Source organism: Monodelphis domestica, chromosome 2 (assembly GCF_027887165.1).
Source record: "Monodelphis domestica isolate mMonDom1 chromosome 2, mMonDom1.pri, whole genome shotgun sequence".
Taxonomy (NCBI): domain Eukaryota; kingdom Metazoa; phylum Chordata; class Mammalia; order Didelphimorphia; family Didelphidae; genus Monodelphis; species Monodelphis domestica.
In genome coordinates this window covers 289,925,751-289,932,968 of record NC_077228.1, presented here as the reverse complement: position 1 = coordinate 289,932,968, position 7,218 = coordinate 289,925,751, and positions in this window count along the sequence as shown.

The window sequence follows — 7,218 nt, the reverse complement described above, 5'->3', positions numbered from 1 at the left end:
GGACATCAGTAAACAGTTTTAATTGGAGGCTTGTATGCTCCAGCATGTGCACGCACACAAAAGAGACAGACAGACAATAGGAGACACAAAGAGAAAGACAAAAAGATTTGTTATTACATATAATTAGTAAAATAGACTTTATTTTTTTTTAAAGGAAGTGAGAGAAACAGAGAATACTAGCCATTATTCTGGCACTAAAAGCAGGCAATACAAAATGTACTATCAAAATAACTTACACAAACAAATGCATTTGAGGCATAGAGGAATCCAGGGCTCCATGACCCAAGAAAGGAAGGACAGAGACCCTAGGACAGAGACCCATACCAGTCTCATGACTTGAAAAAGGGCTTGGTTTAGAGGGGAAGGTAGGTAGGCCTAACAGGGGAAGATCTCATTGCTTACAGCTTTGGGATATGGGGGGAGTAGAGGAAAAGAAAAGAAAAACATCTGATATTTATTTTAGTTGATTATCCATTCTAGCTAGGTGCTAAGCTCAAAAGTTTATTTCTCTACTGTTTTAGGAATGCGTTATCAGAACTCTTTAAATTTTAGTGCCCTGGGGCAAAGCCCAGGTTGCCTTGCTCCAGTTAGATGAAAAAAAGAGAGCTAAAATGTTAGCCCCTTGAGGGTAGAATCTGTTTTTCATTTTTTCTCTTTGAATCCCTAGACACTAGTTTAGCAGACACTTAATAAATGCTGAGAGACAGACAGACATAGACAAGAGGTAGATTCTCCCCTGTACATTTAGCTTTACAAGATTATGAAAGTAATCAGTAAGGCATTTGGTGGCAGCTATCTCATTGGAATAGAAATATCTATCTCATTGCATAGAAAGCCAAGCCTAGAGAGAGGAGGTCCTGGGTTCAAACCTGGCCTCACATACTTCCTAACTGTGTAACCCTGGGCAAGTCATTTAATCCTCATTGCCTAGCCCTTACCACTCTTCTGCCTTGGAACCAATACTTAGTGTTGATTCTAAGACAGAAGGTAGGGTTTGTTTGTTTTTTTTGTTTTTAAGTAAGACTTTTGGGGAAGGGTGTTAAAATAAGTCTAGAAGAATCTGAGAATAGGTATGTTTATTAGTGCTTTAGAGATGTTGTCTGGGGAGGAAATGAGAGTAATTCTGTATTGGATAAAGAGTTTCAAATTAGTGAGAAAGATTTAGGTACTCTATGTAACTAAAGATACATATGTTACAGGCACCAGTTCAAGATGTCAGTATTTGAAGAAGAAAAAAATCCTTTTAATTCTTTTTAAAAAATTAGACCTTGGCATTGATCTGTCAAAGATAAGTTAGGAAAAGAGAGTTTTAAAAAAAAATCATACTTTTTGCACCTTCAGCCTTTCTTGTGTTTATTTAAAAGATCACCCCCTGAAAACAGAGTAGTGGTTTGGTTTGGTTTGGTTTTTCCATTCAAAAAATAAAAAAAAAAAAACCCAAATCAGATGTGGAGAGAAAGGCCTCCACCCATCCTCCTTGGGTATCTCTACTACAGACCAAGAAAGTTGAGGTTGACCCAGGTGTTTACTTAGAAGGATACTTCAAAAACTTTAAATAATAATAATAAAAAAGACAACATCAACAACAGAGAATTAGATGTTAATTTCTTTTCTTCCTTCAATAAAGCAAAGAAAGAAACCACCAATTGCTTCACCTGGCATGTGTGCTCCTGATGAGTCATTCCAAGAAAATTGTTTAAAAGAAAATTCCCCACCTCAGTTTTACCTCTAGGAAATTCCCTTTTCATGGGAATGAAAATCCCAGCTCCCACACCCAGAGACCTAGGGACCTTGGCACTGGGGATGCCGGTCTGTCTTCGGGCCTCCCTGTGCGTCGTCAGTTCCGAGGCAGGCCAATGTATCCTCCTTAACCAGATCATATTTTTCAGTCTGAGTATTTTTATAGTGGGGGCTTAAGCAACTTCCTCCATTCCTGGTGTTTCTTTTAATTTCTCCTACTTGGGGGTGAAACCTCTTCTGGGAGAGCATAAAGAAAATAGGAGAAATAAATAACCAAGAAAAACATTTCTCCTTCTTTCCCGGAGTCTTCCCCTCCATCCCCTCACCCCCCCCAAGCATCCCACCTCAAGTCACCAACGTAGGGTGAGTTTGAAGGGCCCAGGATTCTGCCCGGGGCGCAGGCCTGTTCCCTCCCCTACTCCTTTGAGTTTCATCTTTCAGACCACAGCTCTGTTCCCTTGCCAACTTGTTGGGAGTGTTTAGTGACTCGAGGACTGTTGCTTTGCTCTCTTCAGAACTTCACACTTCATTTTTCCAGATCTCTGGGAGTGGCAGCAAATATTTCACCAGCCTGGTTTGCCGGCTACTGCCATAAATCAGACTTAGGGCTCAAAAAAATATCCAGGCCTGTCAAGGCATTAAGCTTTTATTTTCTGACTGGATCCAGTGGTAAATGAGAGCTTGTATTTTCCTTTAAAACTGGAAAGGGATTTTTTTTTCAAGGATTGTCACTGGATGTTTGCCAGCTGCAAAAGATACAATGCAGAGCGTAACTGGTTAGGAGGGATTTGAAAAAAAGTCTTAAGTATGAAAAATGGCTTTTCTTAAAGTTTGTTCAATGAAACGCAAAACAGGCCTTGAATTTCGTAAGGTCCTTTTCTTTCTTTTTTTTCAGCGCCGGACTGTTCATGAGAAGAGCCTTAGGAAGTGGACAAGGAGGGCCCTATTAGAAATATGAGTTATTATATGTTATGCTTGCTCTCTTTTCCCCCCTCTCTTTCCATCGCCCTCTCTCTTTCTGCATGTATACAGATACTTGGGACCTGTTCATTAGTCAGTCCCTGCCGTCATCACAACTAACATGACAGCAAGAACAAACAGACCAGACAGTTTTATGTGGTATATATTAATTGCTCCGTAATTTAGACTTAAAAACTAGAGCAGAGATAGGCAAATCCATGCAGAGAATGGGTTCAACTAACATCTGCAAGGTGCAAACCACTTTCCTTGGGAGATCACTTTTCAATGTTCCCCAGGGTCACTGACCCCAATCACAAACCCAGAATGTTGAAAACCTGACAGCAAGTGGAAAAACCATGAAGTTGGAATGGTCACAGTGCCAAGCTCAGAAAATTCCCCCGGGCTTCCTTTGGGAAGAATCAACCAATCAACCAATCAATCGCCATGAATTTATTTTGCCCATACTATGTGCCAGCCACTGGGCTAGGAGCTAGTACTGGGGACTCAGATTCAAAAGTGAGATAGGTGCTTAATTTCCAGCAAAGCAAGGCTCAGATATCACCTGATCCCCTTCACCTTAGCTGTTAGTGCTTTCCCCTCAAAATCACTCTGTATTTATATTATATGAGTTTTGTATGTTCTGTATATATTTATGTATATTATATTTGTATATACTTATATCTGTAAGTATGATTTACAATATATAAATTACTTTTAAATATATGTGGTATGTTGCTGTTTGGTTTTTCAGCTATGTCTGACCCTTCATGAGCCCTTGTGAAGTTTTCTTGGCAAAGATACTAGAGTGATTTGCCCTTTCCTTCTCCAGATCATTTCACAGATGAGGAAACTGAGGCAAACAGGGGGAAGTGACTTACCCTGGGTCACACAGATGGTAAGTGTCCACAGCTGGATATGAACCCAGGAAGATGGGTCTTCCAGATTCCAAGCCCCAAGATCTATCCACTGTGCCCCCTATGTATTATATATGGGTATGTGCATATATTTGTTCAGTCATTCAGCCCTGTCCAACTCTTCATGATCCCAAAGCATGCCAGTACTGTCCATGGTGTTTTCTTGGCAAGAATAATGGAGTGGTCTGCCATTTCCTTCTCCACTAGATTGAGGAAAAAAGAAGTTAAGTGATTTGCCCAGGTCACTCAGCTAATAAGAAGTATCTGAGACTGGATTTGAACTTAGGTCTTCCAGGCCCCAGGACTCAATCTACTGAGTCACATAGCTGCATGTGTGTGTGTGTGTGGCTCTATCCACTGAGCCACCTAACTGCCCCCTGAATATTAGCTTCTTGAGGGCAGGTACCATTTTATTTTTTGTCTTTGTAATCCCAGCACCTAGCACTGCTCCTGATGAATTACACACCCTGAATAAATGCTTTTGTTAGTTGTTTGATTGAAGATATAAAGGTTCACTTGAGATTAGCAGAGAGAGAGTGTGGGGTAGGATGGGGGGGTGCTATGTTTATTCAGTTGGAGTCTTATTTCATTGAGATTCCAAATTTAATTTCAATCAGAAGTAGCAAATGAGTTCTGTGAAACTTTCCCAACAGTTTCTCCAAGTTCTTGGAGCTGTCTTGTTTAATCTAGATCCATTAGATATGGGGGGGGGGGGGCTGAGGGAATGGAGATTGGGTGTTGGGAGGATGGATAGTGAAGAAATAAAGTGGATCTCGGTATCCAGAAGCATCAGAGTGGTCAGATTTCAAGCCAGGGTAAGAATGTGCAAGGAAATCAAGAAGGAGCACAATTTAGTTAGTGGAGAAATTGAATTCTGAAGCCAGGATGTTGGGTATAAGAAGGGTGGGGCTGGTGGTGGAAAAAAAAATCAGTGATGCAATCAGATGAGGTAGATAGTCTGGAAAGAGAATATGTTTTGAAGAAGGCACATCCTGGTCTGGCTTTCTAAGGATTCCCACTGCCTGTCGGTTCAAACCTCTACATTTGTGGATCTGTTTGGAATGCTTCCCTCTCTACCCCAAATTGGTTGGTTAGTTAGTCTAAAGTCAGGGTGTTACTGAATTAAACCATTCTTCCTGGATGTGTCTTTTTAGCTTTGTTGGGGATAGAAGGAAGATGGGGAGAGGATGTTTAAAAGACCCAGGAGCAGAGGTAGAAAGATGGTGCTGGCCAAAAGCACACTGAGCCAGCAGCTGAATTCTTCTATAACCCTGAGATCTAGAAGGAGAATTATTCTTATTTTAAATATATTCCATCTTTTCTATGATTAACCTGTTAGAAAACCTAGAGGTAGTCATTCACTATCTTTTGTTTTTTAACCCTTACTTTCTGTCTTAGAATCAATATTGTTATTGGTTCCAAGGCAGAAGAGTGGTAAAGGCTAGGAAATGTGGGTTAAATGACTTGCCCAAGGTCACCCAGCTAGGAAGTGTCTGAGGTCAGATTTGAACCTAGGACCTCCCATTTCTGGGCCTGGCTCTCAATACATTGAGCTATCTAGTTGCCCTATGTTCACTGATGCTGTAAATGTTTGTTTAGTTCATCACCACAAATTCATGGATGAGGTAAAATAAGTATTTATGTAGCACTTTCTAAGTACCAAGCCTTGTGCTAAGCATTTTTACAAATATTGTCTCATGGGGCAGCTAGGTAGCCCAGTAGATGAAGTGTCAAATCTAGTTTCAGGAGAATATGGGTTCAAATCTGGTCTCAGACACTTTTCAGCTGTGAGACCCTGGGCAAGTCACTCAACCCTAATTGCTTAGCCCTTTCTGCTCTTCTGTCTCAGAAATGATAATAAGTCATAAAGAAAGGGTTTAACTATATGTAAAATCTCACTTGATTCTCACAACAACTCTGTAAAGCAAGTGATATTATACTCATTTTACAATTGAGGAAACTGAAGTAAACAGAAGTTAAATGACTAACCCAAGACATACAGCTAGTAAGAATCTGAGGCTGGATTTGAACTCAAGTCTTCCTGACTCCAGACCCAATGTCCTATCCATTGTACAACCTATATACCTTCCATCATGTTGTGAGAGCCCCCTAATAATGGGGAGATTAATGAGATGGATATGGAAGGTGCAGAGCAGGATCAGGACCAGTGGGTGATCTAGTTGGGCATGGCAGGACAGAGCTGCAGTCAGGAGCCTAGAGCTGTCTTCTTTCTTTGGGCCTCTTGGGTACAGGGCAGTTACCCACTGGAACCCAGAGGGAGCTACTTGGCTAAGCTACTGGCCCCCTCCACCCATCCTCCCCTTCCTCCTTCATCTGCTAACCCCTTCAATAAAGACATAAGATGATTTTTTTTAATGTTTCTCCATAAGGTCTCCTCAAGGACCTTACCACTGAGGAGCAGAAATTCAATTTTGTGTGACCTTGGTCAAGTCATTAAATTCTTGGGCTTCAATTTCCTCATCTGCAAAATGAGAAGATTTAGAGGAGGTGATCTCTGAGGTTGTTTTGAGCTACAGATCTTTGATCCTTTGATATTTACTCAAAGAACTTTAGAAAGAGCAAATGGGCTTTTCTAGGCTTTACCAATCATGTTGACCAATAGGGCAAAGCACTTTATCTACATCCCATTTGACCTTTATGACAACCCTGTGATGTAAGAATTATTATCCCAATTTTACAAATAATGAAATTGAGTCTGAGAGCTGCTTAAGTGGTTCTTCCTCGATCTCTTTTGATCCTCATAACAACTCTGGGAGGTGGGTTCTTTGACTACTCACATTTTATAGATGAGAAAACTGAGGCCAAAAAGGATTAAAGGCTTTGCCCAGAATCACACAGCTATACTAAATATAAATATACTAAATATCTTTTCCAAGGCAGAAGAATGTAAAGGTTAGGTAATGGGGGCTAAGTGACTTGTCCAGGGTCACAGAGCTGGGAAGTGTCTGAGGCCAGATTTGAACCCCAAGATCTCCTATCCCTAGGCCTGAGCCACCCAGATGCCATTGAATCTTTTATTCTTTAGGCTTATAATCCCTCTTCCAAGCACAATACCTAGCACAGTGCAAGAGCTCAATAAGTAATTATTAACTAGTTGGTGAAAAAGAAACAAAGAAAAGTATGAAAGTGGGGGGTCTAGACAATAAGTTTTAAAAATTTGAGAAAGGAGAAACCCCTGGAAGGGAATGGATCTGTGGCCCAGGGGATAGAATGCTGGGCTTAGAGTCAGAAAGACTCATCTTCCTGTATTCAAATCTGGCCTCAGACACTTACTAGGTGTGAGATCCAGGACAAGTCACTTCACCCTATTTGCCTCAGTTTCTTCATTTGTAAAATGACCTGGAGAAGGAAATGGCAAACCACTCTCTGTCTTTGCCAAGAAATTCCTAAATATGGCCACAATGAATCAGACACAACTGAAGATGCAAAAAATGAGAGAGAGCAAAGTGAAAATGCAGACTATTAAATAATCCTGGTTGATTAGAACTTAGTGTATTAAAAGAGAATAACACAAAGTAAATTTTGGAGAGATTGTGAAGGCTTTGACAAACAGGTTCAGGAGTTTACAGTACATTAACAACAG